The sequence below is a fragment of the Cupressus sempervirens genome, chromosome 5, assembly GCF_028749045.1.
Source record: "Cupressus sempervirens isolate cs-2001-9-10 chromosome 5, ASM2874904v1, whole genome shotgun sequence".
NCBI classification, from domain to species: domain Eukaryota; kingdom Viridiplantae; phylum Streptophyta; class Pinopsida; order Cupressales; family Cupressaceae; genus Cupressus; species Cupressus sempervirens.
Window position 1 is genome coordinate 514,187,472 of NC_143122.1, and position 27,468 is coordinate 514,214,939.

Consider the following 27,468-nt stretch of genomic DNA (forward strand, 5'->3'; position numbering starts at 1 on the left):
ACATCCTATTATCCCTAAAATCCAAGCAAAGGTCCATGTTACTATGTCATTTAAAGTTGTTAAGAACATGAAAAGGATGAGTATCACCATGTCTATGTGGGATTATCTAGCTATTCTAGAACAAGTTGACTTGTTAAAGGAAGCCTTGGCAGCAGATATTTCAAATCAAGTTGTTATGAGCCTTTAAAGGCTATATTTACAAATCAAGGAGCTACTACCCAAGACGACAACAAGAAAAAAAATCAAATCGAAGATAAGGATGTTAAGCCTCCACCATTTTATGTTTCATTGATAATTGGAAATAATTTAGTTCATAATTGTATGGTGAATAGTGGGGCCATAAGCTCTATCATGCCTAATAAAATAGCATACCAAGTAGGTTTAAAATATGAACCCTTGGAGAAAGGTGCAGTCCAATCAAATGGTTCATGTGTTAACACCTTAGGTATCATAAAGAATGCAAGCCTAACACTCCATGCATGTCCTACTTTTTTTATTCCCCAAGATATCTTTGTGATAGAGTTGCCCCCATATTTTTCCCTTTGCTTGTCAAGAGAATTCATAACCAAGATAGGAGGCTATCTATCAAAAGATTGGTCTTACATGCTATTTAGGACTAGATATGAACCCAAAGTGATAATGAGTTCTGAATTTTTGGCCAAAAACCACATTGAATCTTACACACCCAGTGTGATGAATCCTAATTGTATTGCACTTAACCAAGAGGAAGACCTTGTCATCCAAGATACAAATACTCAAGTTGATAATATCCCCAATGTCTTACTAGATGAGTGGGCAACAGAAAGCTCCCTAAGAAATAAGAGCAATGACATTAGCATTGAAGATGTTACAGATGTTGGTCTAGGGAATTATGTCTTCCAAGAGGTTGGGCTAGTAATGCCAAAACTTGTCAAGGATACTATTGATCTTGATGAGTAGCAAAATCAAGTTTGGGAGTTATACTTTGATGGCTCTAGGAGCAAGAATGGTTCAGGTGGGGAAGCAATGTTGGTCTCACCCAATGAAGATAAGTATTATGTAGCCTTTTGGTTTAGTTTTACATGCACAAACAATACAACTAAATATGAGGAACTAATTCAACGATTAGAATGGATCGGGATGAGAGTTGTCAAATGGAAAAAAGTATATGGGGATAGTGAGTTAGTTGTCAACCAAGTGAGAGGGTAGCACATGACCAAAAATGATAAATTAAAAGGCTATAAACAAAGAGTTTGGGACCTAATTGAAGATTTTGATGCTTTTAATATAGTTTCTATCCCTAGAAAATTGAATCAGCATGTTGATAGGTTAGTTGTTGTAGGGGAACAATTTGATATAGTTCACAAAATTAGCAAAGAAGATGTACAAAAATGTATCTAAGATATGGTCAGGCCCTCCATACCTAAAAATGGTGTTAATTGGAAATTCTTTGATAAAGATGAGAAAATTTTAAAATTTCTACTTGAGGAAGACCTGCATTCAACATTTAGTCAACAAAAAGTGAAAGGGTAGTATGGTGATCAGATTATACAACTAAGTTCTAATAAACTACCCAAGGGGTTAGTCACTCTAGAGTACATCTTTAACATCGATGACCAATTCAAGAAGAATAAGACCAACTTGGTAGTTCAGTAGGATCATTATGAAGATCTAGAGATTGCAGAAGGAAGAAATTAAATTTTGGCAAATTCTTGCTAAAGAAAGGAAATCTTATGTCTAGCTTTTCCAAGAATATAATGATGTTTTTACTTGGGGATATGTTGATCTTTAGGGGTTTGATCCACGCCTTGCTCAATATACTATTGAATTGGAGCCCAATTCCAAGCCTATAAGGTAGAAGCAAAGACCTGTTAACCCAAAGTTAGAACCCTTAATCCAAAAGGAATTTTTTAAACTCATTGAGAGCAAGATAATATTTCCCATCAAACACACCAGCTGGGTGTCAAATCCGGTTCCTATCAGGAAAAAGAATGGAGAGCTAAGGTTATGTGTTAACTTTAGAGACCTAAATATGGTGTCATTGAAGGATTTTCATCCTTTACCATCTATGGAGTAGATGCTCCAGTTGGTTTTAGGTTTAGAGAGGTTTTCACTCCTCGATGGATATTCTAGCTATAATCAAGTTCTAGTTAAAAAGGAAGACCAATTCAAGAATGCCTTCACCACCAAGTAGGGTAGTATGGCTTATAAAAGGATACCTCTTGGCTTGTCTAATAATGGAGAAACTTTCCAAAAAGCCATGGAGATGGCTTTCAATAATCTGATATATAAATTTGTGTTGATTTATTTGGATGACATCACTATTTTCTCCAAGCATGTTGTGGATCATATTGAACATTTAAGGAAAATCTTAGAGAGATGTAGAGAATTTGGCACATCTCTTAATCCAAAGAAGTGTGTGTTTTTTGTCCATGAGAGGAAGTTATTGGGGTATGTTGTATCTAAAAAAGGCATCACCATTGATCCTGAGAGGGTTGCAGCCATCCTAGAATTGCCTTTGGTACATCATAAGAAGAGATTACAAAGTTTCAATGGGAGAATTAACTTTGTTAGATGCTTTATCCCAGATATCGCTAACCTATTGAAGCCATTGACATAAATGCTTAAGAAGAACACTATTTTTAACTGGTCAAAGGAAGCCAAGCAACAAAGGATAATGAGATCACATCCACGAGTGAGAAGAAATGTCGATGATGACATGGATATGCCTCTGCAACAATATAGGGAAGGTTTAAAAAAAAGACGAAAATAAAATGATTCTCATTTATGTAACTTATTCTATAATGACTGATGTTTATGTCTAGATGTTTTGATTATGTTCTATTGAATGTTCATGTGAATGTTCTAATGAATCTTATTTTTAATGTTATTGTGAATGTTCTAATGAAACTTATGTATTAATGAATGTTATCATGTGATAATTCATGAATGTTGCATTGTACTAATAGAATGAATGATTTTTAGATGTTAATAGATGTTAGAGTAAATAATTAATTATTAATTATTTATTCTATTTACTTAAGCTTACTTAGGTAAATGCATTTTATTTATTAGTTGTAGTCTAGGAGTTAGTTATAAGTTGTTGACAATATGGGAGTTTGTTCTCTCCTAAGTCATACTTATCCTCTCACCTTGTTTGAGGACTTTCCACCTTATGTGGATGTATGCTTAGTTGTCACACTTATCTCCTAGCGTCTTTTAGCTTGTTCTAGGAGATTCCTAGAGCTCTTTATATTCGGGCTCGCTCATTGTATTTTCATCAACAACAACACATTCTTATTATAAATACATATTTTCTTGTGTTTACTTGTTGTCTCGCATGTATGTTTAGGGTTTTTCCCTAGCTCCTCACTCTTCCTTCCTTGGCTTCTCTTTGACAGGTTTTTGCATGTAGGCGATCTTGGGCATCTTCAGAGTTGGATTTCATCAACTCCAACATGGTATTAGAGCGGAGGAAGGCCATCGCCGTGCCACCTGTGTGCAGCCCGCAGCAACAGGCAACGTCGCCCTGTGCTCTGCTTGAGTCTTTTTGCCATAGCACCTCTGCTCTGCCCCGGGCTCTGCGCTCCTCCAACAACTCATCCTCCATCATGTACAGTTGGCAGGCCTGCAACCAATCAACGATTGACATGTGATGTTTTTGACAGCCTGTGTATAGTCACCGATAGCACAAACCTCGCATGGACATTTTGTGCCTAGTTAGCATGTTGTGGGGGTGACACGTGGCCTAGGTGCCACGTGGCACCCTACCATGTGGACCTTGCCACGTCAGCTACTGCGATGTGGCTACCACGTGGCATTTTTTTTGTGCTATGACGATCGTTTAGTCGTCAATTTTAATGCAGTGTTTTGCTAACATCAGCATGATGTCACCTGCATCATCCACCTTGCTTGCACATCTCTTAGGTCATTTTTTTACCTACTTTCAATTTTTTGGCCATAACTTGAGCATACAGAGGTATTTTTCTGATCTAAAAGAAGCATCAAAAAGTTGGTTCCGAGACAGAGACATTGGTGCAGGTATTTTTAGGTTTTGATGCATTTTTACTGCCCATTTTTTTAGTTGAAGTCTGAAGTTGTGCTTTAGACTTTGGCATGCATATCTTTTGCATCCCATGTCAATTTTTTGAAAACTTTATATTTTTTGAAAGCTAGTTTTGTTGCCTTTTCAAAAATGTAGTCCTTTTCCTTAGATTTTGGCCCATGCTCTTTCTATCATATTTTTGGCATTTTTGCTATATGGTGGATATCTTGAGTGTTTTAAGCTTGAGGATCATTTTCTTGGCATGGTTTCCTTTGTTTTGGGTTGCACTATATTTTTTTGCAGCTTGTTTTTAGTTTGATCATTGTAGCTATCATTTTGAAGCACTTTTATGTATCGCACTAAGATAAACTACCACTCTTGCATTTCGGGGGTCATGAACATTGTTTTTGAGTCAGTTGTACATGCACTATTTTTATAAAGCACCATGGGTGGATAGTAGTTGCCATGTTTGTATCATCTTCCTTTTTCAAGTGAGTGTCCCTTCCATGACATTAGCCCCATGCAAAGTCAGTTTGACCATGTATTTATAGGTGTTTGTACCTCTTCCTCTCTCGTCATTCTTGGTTCGTTTGCAGGAGACTTTGGCCCACCTTTTCAGTTGTCTGTCATCTCACCCCGTCTGCATTAAGGGGGGGTTATGTTTTTGTTCTAATGCATCCTTTGTTCGATATTGTGAGCTATGTATTCAATGGTTGATCCTATATAAAAGGTGATTGCAGTGGCTGGCTACCTATGCATTTCGGTGAGATGGATCATCTACCATATAGACACGCTCGGTTCACGCCTTCTTCTTCCATGGAGGTTCTTCAAATCAGCAGTTTTCTTCTTGATGGTATATTTGTGGCTTCTTCATGCTTCATTGATGCTCTTCATGATCACTCCTTGTTCCTATTTTAGGGGACATTTCCCTAGTTGGAGGCTTCTTCAGTTCTTCACTAGGTTCTTACCTCTTTTTGGGGGAGGGTTTTTCTCACGTGGTTTTCTCTCTTTCCGCATTTTTAGAGGTTGCATTATTTATATTTGTACATGGGTACCTAACATGGCATCGTTGCCAGGACACATTCTGCATTTCATCTTAGTTTTGTGAGCGTAAGGCATTTCCCTAAGTTGCACTTAAGGGGGGGTGTTAGAGTAAATAATTAATAATTAATTATTTATTCTATTTACTTAAGCTTACTTAGGTAAATGCATTTTATTTATTAGTTGTAGTCTAGGAGTTAGTTATAAGTTGTTGACAATACGGGAGTTTGTTCTCTCCTAAGTCATACATATCCTCTCACCTTGTTCGAGGACTTTCCACCTTATGTGGATGTATGCTTAGTTGTCACACTTATCTCCTAGCATCTTCTAGCTTATTTTAGGAGATTTTTGGAGCTCTTTATATTCGGGCTCTCTCATTGTATTTTCATCAACAACAGCGCATTCTTATTGTAAATACATATTTTCTTGTGTTTACTTGTTGTCTCTCATGTCTGTTTAGGGTTTTTCCCTAGCTCCTCGCTCTTCCTTCCTTGGCTTCTCTTTGACAGGTTTTTATATAAAAGTGATCTTGGGCATCTTCAGAGTTGGATTTCATCAACTCCAACAATAGAGAATTTAGATGTTGGAGGGGGAATTGGGGGGAAGCAAATGAGCTTCCACCTTCATGTCGTTATACCTGATTAGTAGAGAATATTTAAACTATTCTCAAAACCAAGTGAAGCTCAACATTAACCTATGATTGCATGATAGCTAACTCTGTCAATCTCTTGGTTTCAGGCAATGCAAAAGGAGGCCATAGTTAGATATGAAATCCCAATTCATATGCATACGACATCAGATGGAGCTGAAAAATGCAACAGGATTTCAATTTTGTTAGAGGTCATTAATTAGGTTTGCACTTTTGCAAGTCTGGAACCTTTTTTTGTTATATTTTTTCACACATATCCACATGAATATGAATATTTTTAATGAAAGCTAATTTTATTCTCTAAGAATTTTAGATTTTATAAAAGAATTAGTAAAAATTAAAACAAATGATTGTTAATAAAATTGAATACAATACATCTACTCCTAATTTATATATCATCAAAGATCAACACAATCCTCACTATCATAATAAATACTACATTCTTATGATAAAACAAAACACTAAATAAAAATCTTGTGAATATTGAGTCTTTATTATAAATATCCAAAATAGTGAGCTCTTGAATTCCTGATTTTCTAAGAGTAGACATATACCAATAATAATATAAGTGCATTATTTCACAAATTTTAATGTGGAAACATAGTCAATGTAGTGTTTTTCAATCTCACCATCCTTCTCATGTGTAATGTACAAATCACAAGAATATTCTTGAGTGGCTAGACCCATTTCACACTCCAAAGCCTCTCCCCATCAAATTCTATCAAACCATCCATGTCATTCACTATATAAGGACAATAAAGAGCACTGAAATCGACAATATAAAAATCTTCTTGAGTTTATGTATGACATAGAAAGGATTCTTCCTTAAATTCAAGGAGTCATCTACTCTAATCAAAATTTATCTTCAAGATGAAGAGATGTTATGTAAATTTCAGGGACATGAATTCAATCCATTATCTTTCTTCTATGATGTTCATACTCTTCATTTGCATGGACTTAAATTTTTATGGTGAGGATCTCTACATGATTAATTTTGGTTTTGGTTTCATAAACATTAATTCTAAGGTGAATATCTACAAATGTTAATGAATATGTGTTGGTTTGATTCAATCAATTGAAGTTTCCAATCAAATATGGTTGAGTTTTTGAAACTTTTTTTTTTTTTTTTATCATTAGTAGTCATAAAGATAGAAATCAATATTTTACATTACATATCATCATTTATTATCAGATTGGGATAGTTAGAAAAGAATAATGAATGATGTGTCTTGATTGACTGAATTTGTTTTATAAACCTTTCCATTTTCTTCACAGAATGATGATCAATTATTATGTTGATTTAGCCATTGCAATTCATAATTCTTAAATTTCCAGATCACCTAGTCATGAGGGTTATCAATTACCTCTAGTAAGAAGAATTCCCAAAGGTAAGGGGGAAATCATAGTGAGTTAATATAATTTAAAAAATTGTGAAATGCTAATAGCTTTACAAGTTAGCATTGAACTACATTAATAAATGTATGATTTGGCTTTACAATACCATATAAGGGAATTTATGTGGTTGTAGACATTTGGATATAATTCCTGAAGGTTTCATTAAAAAATAAAGATGATTCCAAGACTCACCAATAAAGGTTATGATTGACTAATAGGTTTGAAGTTGTGGATCATCCTCATGGTCTCAGGTTTGATTCCCCCTCTAGGTTAAAATAGTGAGAGTGGCTTGGGCCTAGCTATTCTTCAGCCATGGGAGACTAGTATTTCCCTAACCTTGCACCCATAGCTGCCATTTCATTCACTCTCGTGGCTAACTAGTTCTTATGTATTCTTGTAGATGCAGTAGCTGCAGGAGATTCCATAGGACTATGCTATGGAAGTTTGGGTGACAACTTACCATCACCAAAGGAAGTGATAGGCATGTACACCTCCAAAAGAATTGGCAAAGTGAGAAGATATGATGTTGATCATAAGATTTTCAATGCATTCCAAAAAAAAGGCATACAAGTAATAGTGGGACTCCCAAATGAGGAGCTCCCTAACATTGCATCAAGCCAAGCCACTAAAAGGTAATGGGTTGCAGACAACACTCAGCCCTAATACCCCAAAACCCTCATAAATTACATCTCAGTAGGGAATGAGATACTACCGGATACACCCTACACATCCAACCTCTTCCCTACCATGAAAAACATCTACAATGCACTTGAAGCCATCAACTTACACAACCAAATCAAGGTCTCTACAACAATACCCATGTCTACCCTTAACAATTCTTACCCTCCTTCAGGAACCTGCAGCCCTAGAATAACCTCAATCATGCACTCCATCTTGGACTTCCTTTCACAAACAAAGTTTTCCTTTATGGCAGATGTGTCCCTATTTTGCATATGCCTCTGATCCCAAAGACATTCCTCTCCCTTATGCCCTCTTCTAAGAGGAGACCCCCAATGAAGTGGGTTACAAGAATTTGTTTGATGCAAGTGTGGATGCTCTCATTTATGTCATGAAAGACATAGGTCACTCATACATTCCTATTGTTATTGCTGAAAGTAATTGGCCTTCTAATGGGAATGCTAATGGTGGTGGGTGAACCCACAATAATGGGTTCCACTTTTGTGGGATGAAGGAAATTGAAAAAAATGGCAAAATCTACATATCGGATTTAACATATGTTCACACGAATATTCTAGTTATGTTCACGCGAACATAATTATAATAAATGTTCATGCAAACACATTTAATATATATGAGGTATGTTCGTGTGAACATACCTCATTAATATGTTCACACGAACATATTTTACAATGAATTTTGCTTTCAATACATCGTTTTCTCCATTTTATTGTTCATTTTTACGGTGTGATTACGATTTGGACGTTGAAGTGAACGTGTTTCATTGGTTAGCCTCCCGCATCATGCGCTGTCATTCTCCCCCAAATTCTCGTCGTTGCGCTATTTTGAGTATGTTTATATGTTATTATTTAAATGTTTTTTTATGTATTCAAAGCATATTTTCATGTTAATTAATATTTTTATTGTTTATTTATGTTACTTAATTCTGTTAGTTTAACATTTATAATTAATTTTGTATATGTTAGTTATATATTAGAAAAATATTAATATAGCATTAGAAAACAAATTTAGAAAAAGTTTAGTGTTAAATTAGATAAATATTAGAAAAACAATAGTTTAGAATATTAGAAAAACATTAGAAAATATTTTTTTAAATGTTATATCAGAACATTAGAGAAAACATTACATTTAAATATTAGAAAAACATTAGAAAATATATTTAAAAATATTAGTTTGGAAAATATTAGAAAACTATGAGAAAATATTAGAAAAAACATTAGAAAATATTTTTAAAAATGCTAGTGTTGAAAATTAGAAAATATTAGAAAAACATTATAAAATATTTTTAAAATAGTGTAGAATATTAAAAAATAAAATTTAAAAAAAATTAGTTTTATTAGAAAAACATTAGTTTAATTAGAAACAATTTTTTTTTTTAAATATTAATTTTATTATAAAAACAGTAGAAAAAACAAATTTAAAAAAATATTAGTTTTATTAGAAAAACATTAGAAAAAAATTACATTTTTAAATATTAAAAAAGCATTAGAAAATATATTTAAAAATATTAGTTTGAAAAATATTAGAAAACTATGAGAAAATATTAGAAAAATATTAGAAAAAATATTAGAAAATATTTTTAAAAATATTAGTCTTGAAAATTAGAAAATATTAGATAAACATTATATTAATATTTAAAAACCATAGTGTAGAATTATTAGGAAAACATTACTAAGTGATTTATTAAAAAAATGTTAATCTACAATATTAGAAAAATAAATTAGTATTATAACATTAGGAAATATTAGTATTTAACATTAAAGAAAATAAATTAGTATATAAAATTAGAAGATATTATAAAAAAAATATTTTATATTAGAAAAACATTATAAAATATTTGAAAAATAATTACAAAATATTAGAAAAAAATTTTAACTTGAAATATTAAAAAAAATTAGAAAAATAAAATTAACAAGTAGAAAATTTAAAAATGTTAGAACGAGTTAGATCTCCATAACCCTAGAACACTAACTATAACCCTAAAAATAACACTAACCATAACCCTAACCCTAACTCAAACTCTAACCCTAATTTGTAACCCTAACTTGAAAACTCTTTAACCCTAATCTAACCCTAGAGTTTCATAACTGAAATGAGCTAATGTAATCCTAGGTAGAACCGTAACCCTAATCTAATCCTAACTAAATTTAATGAAAACCCTTAGATCTCTAACTCAAACCCTAATCTAACTAAAAACCCTAATCTAAGATCGTAAGTCTAGAAATCAAACTGTAACCAAAACCTAATCTAACTCAAACCCTAATCTAGAAGGTAACGCTAGAAATCAAACCCTAACCAAACCTTAACTCAAACGTTGTAATCTAATCATAACTAAAAATTGAAACCCTTTAATCTAATCCTAAATGAAAACTCAAACCCTAATCTAATTCAAACCCTAATCTAAATGAAATCCTAGAATCAAACCCTAATCTAACACAAACCCTAGAATCTAACCATGTAACCCTAGAATCTAACCATGTAACCCTATAAATCAAACCCTAACCAAACCATAATTTAAATCAAACCCTAATCACATGTATGTACCCTAATCTTTAACTCAAACCCTAATCTAGAAATTAAACCACGTAATCAAACCCTTAGATCTAATTTCCCAACTAAAAACTCAAACCCTAATTTCTTTTAAATCAAACGCTAACCAAACTCTAATCTTTAACTCAAATCCTTTAGTCTAAATTGAAAGTTCCCTTTAAATCAAACCCTAACTCAAACCAAGTAAGTTTAATGTTCAATTGTAGCCTCAACCAAACCCTTTAATCTAGAACTCAAACTCTAATCTAAATCAAGTTACCCTAACTCAAACCCTAGGATGAAATCCTAATCAAACCCTAATCTAACTATGTAAGTTCCCAATAAATCAAACCCTAACCAAACCCTTAGATATCCCAATTTATCAAACCCTAGAATCATGAGATAATCTTTAACTTTCAAAAAACCCTTTAATCTAAACCATTTGAACCGTAATCAAACCCTTTATCTAATCCTAACTGAAAGCTCAAATCCAAATTTTTATAAGGTTCTCAAACTAGATCTAATGTTAAACAATCCTAATTGAAAACTCAAACCCTAATTTCTTTAACTCTAACTCTAATGTAATCCAGAACTAAAAACTCAAACCTTTTTTAATCTAAATGAAATCCTAATCAAACCGTAATCTAACTCATTGAACCCTAATCTAATTGTTTAACCCTAGAAATCAAACCTTAATCAAACCCTTTAATCTAAATGAAACCATAATCATTACCCTAATCTAACTCAAGTGAACCTTTAAGTCAAACCTAGATACTAGAATCTTTAATTCCTAAAGTATTGAAAACTCAAATTCCCTTTAACTCTAACTCTCATACATATGATCATATAAATTTTATTGATATGTATGTTACAGATTATCTAGACATGTGATGTACATGATTACATATATCTTTTAATTTAAGTAAAAAATTGTGTGTACTAGACTTAGAGAGACATGTGTACATGTTAAATATTTATGTATTATATACAATTTACAAAGTTTATATAAATTAGCTCCATCATTGTAAAGATATGACTTCACATGATCAGCTTGCTCATCATCCTGAGGGCACTGATGAGGCTCATGTTGTGACTCCTCCTATTGCGGCTCCTACTATGGCTCCTACTGCAACTCTTGATGTGGTTCCTATTGCGGCACCTGATGCAGTTCCTATTGCAGCTCCTCGTGTAGTTTTTTGTGTTGCTTGTGGTGGGGTTCATGTTGTGGCTTGTGGTGGGGCTCGTGCTATGGCTCATTATACGACTCCTGGTGGGGCTCATGTTGCAACTCCTGGTACAACTCTAGGTGGTGTAGGTCCTAGCGTGGCTCCTGGTGTAGCTCCTGTTGGAGGTCCTGCACCTACAGCTCCTACTGGAGGTCCTATTGTGCCACCTCCATGCATTGATATCGGTGCATTATTTGCATTTTTAGAGCATGAGGTTGCTAGATTATAGCAATCTATATTGTCCTCCGATGATAGTCTATATTGAGACATATGTGCTACCATATGTAGGACTTTATAGAATCTTACTACTAGATTTAGAGCTCACAATTCATTTACCCTTGACATATTAACTGCCATATCTAGGGAGCTTTGAGCTAAGATTTCAAGACCAACATCTTTTGATGAAGTCAAGAGGATGGCCCCCAAAGATGTCATCAAACGATATCTCTTTCCATCATATGAGGGTACACAAGGTAAGGTGAGAGGCTATTGAGTTGCACGATGCAGAGATCTTGTTATTGCTAGTATGATCTATCCTTGTTTTTTAGCCACACATGGTCATTATCCTAATAATGACCAGATACCTCTTTATTTTGCATGGCAGTTGTACGTTGAGTTCTACATGGGGCTTAATGTCAACTACTTAGACATTCTAGATTATTGTGGACATGGTTGTGGTCGAATCACATATCATGACTAGTATCACAGTGGACAGTGTCTGCCACCTCCAGAAGTGAGATAGTTTGTTGGACAAAGACTTCCTCCAGCGACTCCAACACTAGCACCTATTGCAGATAGAGTTGTCATTGCTTCCCAGAGGGGAGCAATTGATAGTATTGGACACATTGCATTTGCAACTGCTAGTATCACATCTGATTCTCTTGGTCATTATATTCACACTCGATGGAGTAATCTAGGTCGACCATCTTTAGAGGCATCCAGTAGCACTTTAGGAGCCTCCTCTGATGAGGCATATAGAGTTGTTGGACTACTAGTACCAGGCGATGTTTGTGCTCTTTCTGAACAACACACACATATGGATTTAGCACTATATTTTTTGGAGGATCTTTTGCAAAGTATCAATTATATTTCTGATACACAGGGGATGCCAGTTCACTTAGTGATGGATGACATTAGACACCATCAAAGCCCCGTAGTTCCACAAGCACAGACCACACCAGTGACAGTCGCCACACAACATAGCTCATAGCATTATGCACCAGGCTCACAACACTCTACAGATCACTCAAGCATACCAGTTGGAGATGTTAGGATCATAGTTGAGGGCCTTGATGATTTTGGTGAGTAGTTATGAGGGCTATTTGAGATTGATACTAGTTCGAGCATGGGATTTTCATCATACATGGACATGTTGTTCCGACCTGACACTGATTCCACACCATTACCCAGCCAGTTACATAGTCTACTTCACTTATCATTACTAGCAGTTGGAGATTGTGGTGCTGAGGGTGGTTTAGTAGGTGTCAGAGTTTCAGGAGATGATGATAGAGTATTAGGATGCACTAATGTTTCAAATAGTAGAGGTGCATTGATAGATGCTATGATGGAGTTTGTTGATCATCCTCCACTTCTAGAGACCCAGGTACATATATATAATTTATTTTTAAATTCAAATAATATGAAATTAAAATTTTTACCTCAGATAGATATTTAATTTAAGAACTATAATAAATCATGCAGGCATAGGTCGTTGAGCACATGATTACATCTAGTGTTGCGTTAGGGCATGTACATCAGAGAGATGATTCTATTGAGGCACCTAGTAGTGCTCAGGTACAAGTTTTAAATAGTTTGTAAATTTATTTATGTTTCAAACTAGATATATGCACTTGTATTTAGTTTGAATGTACACACACAAATGTGTGTGTGTGTTTGCAGGGCTTGATTGATGTGCCTCAACCACAAGATGTACAGGAGACTTGATCAGAGGGTTGTTTTGTTCGTATGCGTCTTGAGGGGTCCCTTTAGTAGTCATATATATATATATATATATATATATATATATATATATATATATATATATATATATTGATGCATTTATATATTGGAGACTTTGTATAAATTCTAGAGACTTACATACACATGTGTATTTTAGTACCTCGATGGGATACATATATGTTTCACTATTTATTTGACTATTTAGTACTTCAGTAGTTGGATGGTCACATGTATATGACTTTTTATATTTTTCTACATGTATACATGTTTATTCAAGACTTACAATTTGCATATGTATGCATTTCAGTATCTAGATATTAGATGTAGATGTTTATTCTTGAGATGTACATGCATGTGTAATTTTTTTTTAGTAGAACATTCTCCATCAATTAGATTATAGATTTTAAACTTTAGATTTTATCGTGATCATTATAAAATAATCAAAATAATCAAAAATTTTAAATCAATATGTAGGAAGTTAGAAGGATACATATTTGTTAAATTATCAATTAGTAGGGCTAAAGATAAATAGTAGTTGTATGTGGATAAAAATATGCTAACTAGGTAAGCCAATACATTATTTTAAAAAACTTTTACAAAATATAATATTTAAAAACACATTAATAAACTAATAAACTAAGAGTATGACCCTACAATAAATTAACATTAATATATAGTTTTTAAATAAACTAATGATAACTAAGAGTATGATCGTACAATTTTAAAAACACATTTAATTCAAGATGAAATTCAATAGTTTGAAAAGAAGTTGATAAAAGAATTTAGATAACATATTAAATTATCTTTGATACATATCTATCTAATGATTGTGTAAGTTCCAACTAACTTACATAGATCAAGCCTATGTAGATAAAGTTATTATTAAATTCATCCATGGTAATTAATATTATTAATTTATATAGTTTTTTAATAAATTAATGATAACTAAGAGTATGATCGTACAATTAAAAACATATTTAATTCAAGATGAAATTAAATAGTTGTAAAAGAAGTTGATATTTAAGAATTCTTACATATTAAATTATCTTTGATACACGTCTATCTAATGATTGTGTAAGTTCCAACTAACCTGTATTGCCTATTTATATCAAGTTGTTATTACTAAATTCATCCATGGTAATTAATATTATTAAAATGTATACATTTAAAAACACATTAATAAACTAATAAGCTAAGAGTTATGACCCTGTACAGTAAACTAACAACTTTAAATTAATTCAAATTATTATAAAATAAATCCCAAAGGTAAGTTCAACCATGATGTACACTTATAACATGTAATATCTTCTCATGATCTTCATTGTCTAGTCTCCACTTGCAACATACACACTGAAATTTGATTGGATGTAGAAAAAGCTCGATAGCAATGACGAGGTGGTTGTATTGTAAAACCTTGTTGTCAAGTTGATAATCAACAAAGTGTATTCCATGTTGGACTATTTTGTCTTGCTTCAAATATGTTCCCTCTATCACAACAGAACCTGCACCACAAATTTAAATATTTTAAAATTTGATAGATATAGAGTTTGATAGATGAAAAAAATTATTTTTGTATTTTATGTGCATTGATTTGCAAGCTTCCCCCTTCTCTTCTTATATTTCTTGAGTAAGGTCCAGTCTGCTTATCTTACTATCTTGCACTTTCTCATCTTGATGATGGATCATGTAGTGTGATTTGAAACGTTGATGATAAATATGTAAGGAAACTCAGGTGCGGAAACAGCTTCCTACACTAATCTCATAAGGAAAGTATGGTGCAAATCCTTTTAAAATCTTCTACACTTATAGATTCAATATCATGTAAACAACAATATAGCAGCCAACCATGCATACAGAAAATAGACAAAGAAAGAAACACACAACACAAAGATTTTTCGGTGGGGAAAAACCTTTCGGTAAAACAACCCCACCCCTCCAAAACCTGCACAATGCATTATCTTCAACACAAGATTACAATACACTTGCAATGCAAGTTCAACATCAACAATAGAAGACTCCAGCAGCACCTCAGTACTTGCAAACTTTCATCTATCACACTATTGCATACAACATGCAATACTCATTTTATGAACATCTTAAGACCCAAAAAAATGCCCACAAAGGAGTTGGGCATTTTTCATGGCTCAACCACCAAGAAACATGCACAATGCCACATGTACATCCAATATCAAGAAAAAGGTGTCCATCCCTTGAATAGGCAATGACAGCTTGTCATAGAATCCGCTAAAAATAGCGGTCACAAGAGAAGTGTAAGGGAATCCGTCATACCAACCTATTTTTGGCATATTCTCTTACACACACCAACCACTTATTCTTGGGTGCCCAAATAGGCCTCATATCATAAGATGCTCTTACACCTATCATAGCTTATTCCTTAAATAGCTCTTATGCGTCATAGGAATCCGTCATAACCATTTCAGCCATGATCTCCTTCACACACTTCAAGATGCCGACACATGTAAGTGATCAACATGCCAACTAGACATGTACACTCACATTTACATATTATTTGCAAAAAATACATTTTACAAAACAAATAATAATAAGAATAGGAATTATACAAGGTTGAGACACCTTATTCCTAACATTCTCCCACTTGTCGAACACCTTGTAAGAGCAACATGAACATAACAGGAACTAACCACTATAGGCCGAAAGGTCCATCAACTCCAAACACCATTTGAACTTCTCAGTGCCCACTAGTTTTGTTAATGCATCTGCAACATTCTTCACAGTATCTACCTTCTCCAAATTTACCTTTCCATCTTCCACCATATCTCTCACAAAGTGAAACTGCACATCAAGGTGCTTCGTTCTGGCATGGAAAGTTGGATTCTTCGTAAGGCAAATAACACTCTGACTGTCACACCAAATAGTAATCTGTTCTGCATCAACACCAACATCAGAACACAAACTCTTAAGCCAAATGGCTTCCTTACAAGCATGAGTAGCAGCCATGTACTCAACTTCTGTAGTGGACAAAGCAACCACAGGTTGTTGCTTACTCATCCAACTGATGGCACCACCAAACATAGTGAACACATAACCACTGGTGGATCTCTTGCGATCAATATCACCTACCCAATCTGAATCCACAAACCCATGAATACAAACTAAATGTGGAGATCTAGAAGAGTTACCATGATAACATATGGAGTAATATGATGTACCCCTCAAATATCTGAATACTCACTTAACTACATCCCAATGTATCCGTCCAGGATTAGCCATAAATTGACTCAGGACTCCCACTGCTTGGGCAATGTTTGGTCTAGTACAGACCATAGCATACATAAGACTACTAAATGCACTAGCATAAGGTACTCTACTCATGTCCTCCACCTCACTAGGAGATTTTGGACAATCATCTACAGATAACTTTGTTCCCACAGAAATAGGAACACATAGTGGTCTACAATCTACCATGCTGAACCTGTCCAACACAGACTTCGCATACTTACTTTGACTCAACCAAAGTTTTTTGTTAGACCTGTCTCTGCTGATTTCCATACCCAAGATGTACCTAGCTGCCCCAAGATATTTTATCTCAAACTGTACTGACAACTGAGATTTAAAATCAAAAATCATACCCTTACCCTTCCCAAACAGCAACATATCATCAACATATAATACAACAATAAGAAGGCGATAATTTTCAACTCTGAAATAAACACAATGATCTGATTTCGATCTTGCAAATCCAATTGACAACACAAAGGCATCAAACTTAAGGTACCACATCCTAGGAGATTGCTTCAAACCATATAGAGATTTTTTCAATCTACAAACAAAGGATTCTTTACCTTTAACAATGTAGTGCTCATGCTGTGACATATAAATCTCTTCCTTCAAATCACCATTAAGGAAAGTCGTCTTCACATCCATCTGTTCTATCTCTAAATCATATGATGCAGCAAGAGATAACAGAAATCTAATGGATGTCAACTTTGCAACAGGAGAGAATATTTCACCATAATCTATTCCCTCTACCTATGAATACCCCTTTGCAACCAATCTAGCTTTGTAACTTTCAACACTGCCATCTGCATAGAATTTCTTCTTGAACACCCATTTACAGCCAACAGATTTTCTCCCTTTAGGCAAAGGTACAAGGTCCCAAGTTTTTTTTTTCTCTAATGAAGCCATCTCATCATCCATAGCCTCAATCCAAGAACCTGCATCTTCCATGCCCAAAGCCTCTTTCACATATCTAGGCTCATCAGTGTTAGTAATCAAAGCAAAAGCACAACTAGAATCTAAAATAGAATAACCAAACCTTTCTGGTTGCTTTCTTTCTCTCGTGGATCTCCTCAAGGGCTAAGGTTGAGGTTGTTCTTCCTCTTCTTCTGAACTGTCAGAGCTGCTAGAGCTCTCCTCATCATTAGACCCAACATGGTCTCTCTGTTCAGTCTTCTCAGGGGTAGGAGGCAACTGAACAACATCTTTTTTCTTTTCTTTTTCATCTGGTTCTAGCACAATAGGAGAAGATGTTAGCTCTCTAAAAATAACATTTTTTCTATACAACACCTTACTAGTCACGGGATCCCAAAGCTTGTATCCTTTCACACCAGTACTGTACCCAATGAAAATACATTTAACAACTTTTTTTTCCAACTTAGATCTTTTCTCCTTTGGAACATATGCATAAGCTTCACAACCAAAAACACGAAGATGTCTAATTGAAGGCTTCTTACCAGACCACACCTCCATGGGTGTCTTACCAACAAGGGCTGATGTAGGAGATCTGTTAACTAGATAGCAAGCAGTGGCCATAGCTTCGGCCCAAAACCTTTGTTCTAAACCAGCTCCACTAAGCATACTCCTAGCCTTCTCCATCAGTGTCCTGTTCATTCTCTCTGCAACTCCATTTTTCTTTGGGGTATAAGGAGTTGTCTTATACCTCTCGATACCTTGTTCTTTACAGAACTGTTCAAACTCTACTAAGCAAAACTCACCACCATTGTCAGTTCTCACACACTTAATCTTCTTACTAGTGTGATTCTCTACAAGGGCTTTAAATTCCTTGAATCAACTAAAAACTTGTGTCTTACTTTTAAGGAAATAAATCCATGTCCTTCTACTATAATAATCTATGAAAGATACAAAAAATACAGACTTGGAGATCGAAGGAACTTTTATAGGACCAAATACATCAGAATGAATAAGATCCAAAACATCAGAAGATTTGTGAGAACTAGAGTGAAATTGAACAGGATTTTGTTTACCATATACATAGTGTTCACAAAAGTCAAACTCGAGATTGCAATCATTTAACCCCTCAATGAGATTTTTGTTTTTCAGGGTTCTGAGACCCTTCTCACTAATGTGGCCAAATCTCATATGCCACAACATTGTCTTTTCTGCAGGAAGCTTTCCTTCCAAAGTGTTTGCATTGCCATCGGAACCAATAACCACAGAATTCTTCACTTCTCGTTTAGATGGTGAGGATGAAGAAGTGTTACATAGAGGAATACATGCATCTAGCTGAAACAAAGTACCTCTCCTAGTACCCTTAGCAAGCACCATCGATCCTCTAATCATCTTACATCCTTCTTTTGAAAAAACAACTTGCACACCTACATCGTTCAACATACTTACAGATAATAGGTTTCGTGCTATACTTGGAATGTGCATAACTCCATTGATTCCCTTTACTCGTCCATCAGGAAATTTGATAGTGACCCTTCCGCGTCCAACTATCTTCAGGTGAGAATCATCACCCAAGTACACCTTTCCACCATCGAACTCTTCATATCTTGAGAACCAATTTCGATGAGGGGTCATGTGAAAAGATGCACTTGAGTCAACCAACCACACATCATTAGATGCATGGGATGCCAAAGCTATGATGAATGCATCGCCATCTTCTTGAGATTTTTCAGAACCAAAATCTGAGGCTTTCTTCTTCTTCTTAGGATCTTTACAATCTTTACGGAAATGCCCAGTCTTATCACAGTTCCAACATTTTGCCTTGGACTTATTGGAAGTCTTTGACTTCCCACGGGATTTGGATCCACCCTTATTGTCAGACTTATTGTCATTTTTCTTTCCTCTTTCTGTGGATCTCCCACGAATAGAAAGGGCTTCTTTTTTCGAAACAAAAGCCTTTCTCCGCATCTCCTCTGATAGCAACGAAGACACCACATCATCCATTTTGAAGGTGACTAATGTGCTTCCGAGAGCCATCACAAGATGGTCCCATGAATCTGGTAAAGAATACAAAAGTGTGTAGCAATGATCCTCCTCCTCTAACTTGACACCAACTGATGTCAACTGTGCAACCAACAAATTAAATGCATTTAAATGATCCGTTAAGGATCCACCTTCCTCCATTCGTAGAGAATACAACTTCTTCCTCAGGAGCAACTTGTTCACCAAAGATTTGGCCTGATACATGGCCCCAAGTCTTTCTCACAAACTATATGTGATTTTCTCATCTAGAACATTCAGAAGGACTGCATCGGTTAAACAGAGTCTTATGAGACCCTTAGCTTTATGGTCTTTGATATCCCAATCTGCTTGAGTTATAGTTGCTGGTCTTGTAGCACTTGTAGTCGCTTCCCATAGGTCACGATCTTCCAACCTGTCTTCCATCTTGAGTTTCCACAACTCGAAATTAGTGCCATTAAATTTCTCCACCTCCATTCTTCCATATGATGAACTCGCCATCTCAATTTGCAAATAAGATTTAGGATACTCTGCACAAGACTCCCACTCAACTTGAGATTAGCTCAAAAAACCCTACCCAACAACTAGGGTCAAAAGTTGATCAAGCTCTGATACCAATTGTAAGGAAACTCAGGTGCGAAAATAGCTTCCTACACTAATCTCATAAGGAAAGTATGGTGCAAATCCTTTTAAAATCTTCTACACTTACAGATTCAATATCATGTAAACAATAATATAGCAGCCAACCATGCATACAGAAAATAGATAGAGAAAGAAACACACAACACAAAGATTTTTCGGTGGGGAAAACCTTTCGATAAAACAACCCCACCCCTCCAGAATCTGCACAATGTATTATCTTCAACACAAGATTACAATTCACTTGCAATGAAAGTTCAACATCAACAATAGAAGACTCCAACAACACCTCAGTACCTGCAAACTTTCATCTATCACACTATTGCATACATCATGCAATACTCATTTTATGAACATCTTAAGACCCAACAAAATGCCCACAAAGGAGTTGGGCATTTTTCATGGCTCAACCACCAAGAAACATGCACAATGCCACACGTACATCCAATACCAAGAAAAGGGCGTCCATCCCTTGAATAGGCAATGACAGCTTGTCATAGAATCTGCCAAAAATAGTGGTCACAAGAGAAGTGTAAGGGAATCCGTCATACCAACCTATTTTTGGCATATTCTCTTACACACACCAACCACTTATTCTTGGGCGCCCAAATAGGCCTCATGTCATAAGATGCTCTTACACCTATCATAGCTTATTCGTTAAATAGCTCTTATGCGTCATAGGAATCTGTCATAACCATTTCAGCCATGATCTCCTTCACACACTTCAAGATGCTGACACATGTAAGTGATCAACATGCCAACTAGACATGTACACTCACATTTACATATTATTTGCAAAAATACATTTTACAAAACAAATAATAATAAGAATAGGAATTATACAAGGTTGAGACACCTTATTCCTAACAAAATAAACACACACAATCAAATCCAAAAAACTCAGTACTTTACAAATGGATTGTGGAAATCTGTTACTGTTAAAAGATATAAAGTTATCTATATATCTTTACACACACACACACACACACACGCACACATGTGCACACATGTATGTATAATACCTATGGAGAACAACATTCCATAACTTTCTTCAAGATCATATAATTTTGTCCTCTTTGCAGTACGTCATAATAAATAATAACTGACACCTTCATGATTTCTAGGCTCAGCAATCACTATAAAGACATCTCCTGCATAACAAGTATACATACATGTGTACAGTGTATATAAGATAGTTCAAACTGATAATTAAATAAAAAGTTGAGATTAATTTTTATGATACTTACCCACTTTTACCGATCGAGAGATATGATTATAATCATTAGAAATCAATGGAATATCATTAAAAAATTTATCATCTTTATCAAATGTATCAATAACATCAAGTGGTATCGAGATCCATGCACCTGTATATCCATGTGTTTGATTGATATATTCTTTATAGTCTTCATCAATGCAACTGTCATAAAAACATGAGTATTCTCTTGTATTCAATGTCCAATTGTGATTATCTGTACTCATGACTAAATGTAAGGAACGTGTCTTTTCTATCCTCTTGCAACCATGCATGTTATAATACCTGAAAGTTCATTAAATTGAAAATATGGACAAATTAAATTTAAACTTCAACAAATTGAAAGATAAAACTTAACAATAAAATTTTATAACTTAATTGCATAAAATTTAAATAGATGTATACATCTATACTTGTTATCTCCCAAAAGACTCTATATGGTACCTGTCAACTCGTTGTTGATGATGTCTTGACCTCATCTGATGCAAAATGTGTCTTACACCATTCAACAACATCATGTGCATCATTTAAACGAACTCCTTGATAATTCATTTGATACTTTTGCAGAGCACGTTTGATGCAAGCTCCAACACCATCATGTTCACCTTTTCCATGCCCACTCTCGAAGAAATTCCATATGTGTTTTATATTCTCATTATGATGATAACTACATAATGCATAAAATGGTCTAGATGATTTGAACTGTGTGGCACATCCATCAGACCAAACATAATGTTTATCAACATTTATGTCTCTTTCTTTCAAATAAGAAAGAACATATTGAAGCAATGTTCTACATAGTGAATGTCATGTTCTTTATCATCACTTATATAAAAATGATATTCCTTTTTAATTACTTGTGCTTGAACTGTACTCTAAACACCATCCAAATATAACTGTGCATGTCTGTAACAAGCATGTACCATAATAGTGACCTGCTTAGAAAAGAAATAATCTGATTGAATTGCTTTCAAATGAACAAAAGAATAGTTCTCTGCAAAATCAACAATTGATACAATCATTCCAAGTGGGAAACTATCTCTCAAAGTTTGAAACTATTGTGCTTGCCACTTTGCAAAAAAATGCGTGACGAATATAAAGTTGAATCAAATTCTTAAATCTGGCCATAAATGTTACAATAGGTAACTCCTCTCAACATATTCCAACCTTTTTGTCTCTTTTCCCAACTTTGTTTCATTCTTCACATACTTGTAACTTTTGCAATTCAATTTTTTTGTTACATCAATATTTACAATTTTTAAAGGAAATAGAGCCGATTCACCACATGTTTCACATAATTCTTTGATGCAATTTATTTGACCAGCTAGATCATCTATTTTGTCACATAGAATGGATGATATAAACTCACTTCTACTAGGAGGAGCAGCATGAAAACCATATGTGTCTTCTACAAAATTTCAAAATACCTGATAGTGGAGATCAAACTCAATATGATGACAACAACAACATGTTTCAAACTCTTTTTTTGACCTCACAAAGTATGGCTTCAATTTTTCAAACAACGTTTGCCCAACTTTTACATTAGGATGTTCACTACAAAACGACACATATAACTCATGTTTTGTTGTGTCCAACCAATGTTTTGTATGATGTTCATATTGACTAGATGCAATCTTATGCCTGATAACATCTCTACTATTTGATGAAGGACAAGTGTTATCAATCCAAAATGATATGACTAAATTTTTTAATACCTCTTCAATCCTATCAGAATGAGGTGCTCTACACATGATTGCCCAATTGCCCTCCATAGTACTATCATCCATAATTAATTTTCTCTTACCATATTCTCTCATTATTTCCCTACTAAAACCCATTTCAAACAAAATTGAAGATATTTATCTATTTTGGATCATATTCTTATTTACAACAGACATCAACATCACTTTTCTTGCCATGGACTTATCTTTAGTTTGAGAGTGTTTTCCTATGTTTCTCAAACCTTGTTTAACATTTTCAATCACATCAGTTTGCATGTTAGAAAATCTTCTCTTCTTTGATGTTGTGTCTACACCTAATAATTTTAATGCCTCTTGCAACTTATTTTGTGTAAGAAAAAGTGAAAGCAACTAAGCTTGTTCAATTGTTTCAGTTTTATCAAAGTTAGTCATAATTTCTCTTATCTTCTTATTCATTGACCTTTTCTTAGACAAACTTAAGGGTTGAACAGTAGCTACAAGTCTTCTCAATTTATCCACATCCATTTTAAGTAAATGATCTAAATTTTTATGAGAAATACCATTTTTTACAGATTGGGCAATATTTAGGAGTTTGTCCATACCAGTTCCTGCACTTGATCTCAACCCTTCTCTGACTTCTATTATAAGAATGTCTACAAGAAGTAATCTTGAGCCTTCTCCAACATTCATTGTTTGAGATTCCGCAAGGAAAGATTCTGACCCTTCTCTGACTTTTGTTATTTGAACCTCTGTAGGGAGTGATCTTGAACCTTCTTCAACATTCGTTGTTTGAGATTCTGTAGGGAGTGTTCTTGACCTTTCCCCCTATATGCACTTCTTCTACTTTTGTTGAGCCTTCTCCAAAATTTCCTTCACCTTGTTGATTGTCTGCAACAAATTTATAAATAAATCAAATTAGATTTTTTTTAAAAAGTTTTAAACATAATTAAATTCATGACCATAAAAAAAAAATTAATATATATAATTACAGACCTTGTTTAATTCGATGATAACATGTCATAGTCTTCTGAAGATTTCTTATTCTACTTCATCAAATCTCTTCCTTGCATATTTGTTTTACCTTCCTTTCTTGTTTCCCATTAAAAAATCATAAAAATAAAAAATTTACCCTTGCCTTGATAAATTCCATGCAATAACTATATAAAAACACGTCACAGTACGACTTCACTATTTAAAAATTGACCTATCTACAGGTGACATCAACATTTTTTTTGTTTTTTTGCATGTTCACGTGAACATCAATTATTTGACATGTTCAAGCAAACATGTTAAATCAAATTTTTAGTTGTCAGGAAACTTTGCCCCACATGTTTACGCGAACACCTTTATTATCTTCCTATGAACATGGTGTTTGCACAAACATGGGATTTTAGACATTTTTGACCCTCTTTTCTGAAAAAAATAATAAAATTAGCTATTTTGACACAAAAAATTGAAAATGAATGATCTCCTGTAGTAAAATAAAAAATGCCAATTTGTGTTGCTTGGAGCAAGCTTTCCAATGACTATAATTGTAATACATATTATATTCATTAAGACTTTCAAATATGAGTTTAACTCATTATAGGTTCATTACTGGTTGAACATCAACTAATAAAATATCTAGGAAATAGGTTATTGAGATGACTTTCTATTCAAAAATAAATAAAATTAGATTTATGATAAACTGAGTTCAAGTTATATGTGTCAAAATGAATGTATGTTTGAATTATGATTGATGTCACTTCAAAACTTCATAAACTATACAATAATCAACCAAATTGAATTAAACCAAATGAATCCTCAAGATATTGATGTTACAAATCCAACACCGAAAGAATTACCTCATTATCTTTTCTAGAAAAAAAGTTATGTGTCAAGCAGACTGTCACTCTTTAAAAATATTGGATTTTAATATGTACCACTTTTTGGAGGAGAAGAAAAAATTGAGTTAAATATTTTTTAAAAATAAAAATAAAATATGGTTAGAAAGTAGGAACAGAGTACTAAAAATCACTAGTTTACATCATCTTGAAATTATTCATAGTTTTAGAGATATAGTCACTCAAATCTAAGGTTTGCTTCAAAAATATTGGTTTTAGTGTAAAAATTGATCAAAAAGTGGAACCCATTATTGTGGGATCACCCTAGTGAAAATGTACCTTATGCAAAGATTGACAACAACAACTATATCAAGCAATATTTTTTTTAATAATTCAACCAGCCATCGCAATTATGGTAGTCCATTCCGATGGCCAGCCATCCCTTGCACAATACATCTGTCACAATAGTGTTCTAACTACGATGGAAAGATGTGATGGATAATCATCATTTGTACAATGCCATTGTCACAAACACATCACAATTGCGATGGCTGACTAAAAGTTTAAATTTTCATACTTACGACGACATATTATCGTAATTGTGATGTCATAAACATGAACTCTTTTCCCTCCCTTCTTCCAAGTTACAATAGTTTTAGCTATCTCTATTACAAAGGATTTCCTTTCCATCACAATTGGTGATAGCAAAAGTCCGATGGGAGCCAATTCATGGTTCTATCACTAGGACGGTGAGTAGACATTGCAATTGCAATGGCCTGCCATCACAAAACAATTCCAAATGTAGTAGTGGTCTTCTTAAAATAGGCTTTTCACTAACTTCCTCATTCCACAAGATCCTTCACAAAATTAAGTTCTCACCATTTTCAAGTTCATTAGGTATTTCAAAAACCTCTTCACAAGACAAAGTGTTTTTGTTATTTCCTATAATCTTATTTCTAGAATTAGTACATTCAAAATCTATGTCCTTCTCCACACTTGAAACAAGTGCCCTTAAACCAAGATCTTTCCTATCTCTTTCCACCACTATTAATCCTAGAGTAATCACTATATCTACCTCTAGTGTAATTACTTCTTTTTATAGAAGGTTCTTTCTATTTTTTCTTTCCTTTATCTTGCATTTTATTGTCAAATCTACTACGTTCTCCATAGGTTATGGCTCCTCTTCTTTGGAATCTACCACATCTGCCTCTTTGTCTTTGATCATGTTTCTTCACCAATCTTTCTTCATCCTTTAGAGTGAATTGATATGATTCTTTCAAATTTTCCATCTTAACATAGATGATCTTATCTCGAATTGATGTCCTCATATCATTCAGATATCTAGCCACTTTCTCAACTTCATCATCCACATGTCCATATTTGATATCCAACTTGTAGAATTCCTTACAATATTCTTTCACACTCATGTCCTTTTGCCTCAAATAATGCATTTTCCTCAACAAATTGACTCAGTAATCTACAGGGAGGAACTTCTTCTTCATCTTCCTAATCATTTTTTCCCATGTCTTGATCTTTTCTTTTCCTCTCTTATATCTTTTAGTTTTCAAATGATATCACCAAAGTGAAGCATGGCCCTTCAACTCAATGAATTCTATCTTAACCTTCTTATTATCAAGAGTATCTTCATACTCAAAGTACTTGTCCATCTTAGAGATCCAATCCAATACTGAATTAGTCTCAAGTCTTCAATAATAGAAAGCTACTTCAACAACAGGACTGGCATTAGCTCTAGACAAAATTATCAAAATCCTTTCTTCATCTTGTTCAACCTCAAGTTTGGGATTAGGATTAGGTGCTACTTCTTCATCATCACTAACATCTTCAAGATGTATGCCTCCTCTCAGGTTGTCTCAAAAAATTCAAGTCTTGTTCTAATCTACCTCAACATGTCCATAATGGCATTATCTACATTTTTTCTACCTCGAACCATCTTGAAAATAGTTCTTGCAAGATCCTAACCTTTTGCAAGTTATAGGTTAAATTTTAGATCTGATATCCTACAACCAAATCAATAAGGCTCTCTATGATCCAAGATAGAAGAAATAACTCTGCTCTGATATCATCTGATGCAAGGCAGAGGTGTCTCAAAGAGGCACTACCAAGCTACCCTTACTAAGAGTTATATACAGAAGCTTACTAAAACAATCAACAAGGAATAAGAGGCAATATGCAACATTTCAATAGGTTTAATTATTTCACTTTACATGCAAAGAAAGCAACATGCTCGGTTATGAGGGCTTCCTGGTTGCAGCCTTGTACAAAGGAAAAATAAAAAATCAAAGTCTAATCTTGCATCCTCTATCTTCTTGGAGATCATCC

General features: G+C 34.1%; 1 pseudogene; it reads left to right on the forward strand.

The window, feature by feature from the left end:
• Window positions 1–6,584: 6,584 nt before the first annotated feature.
• On the forward strand, window positions 6,585–8,265 carry LOC149556963 (glucan endo-1,3-beta-glucosidase A-like; annotated as a pseudogene).
• The last annotated feature ends 19,203 nt before the right edge of the window (window positions 8,266–27,468 follow it).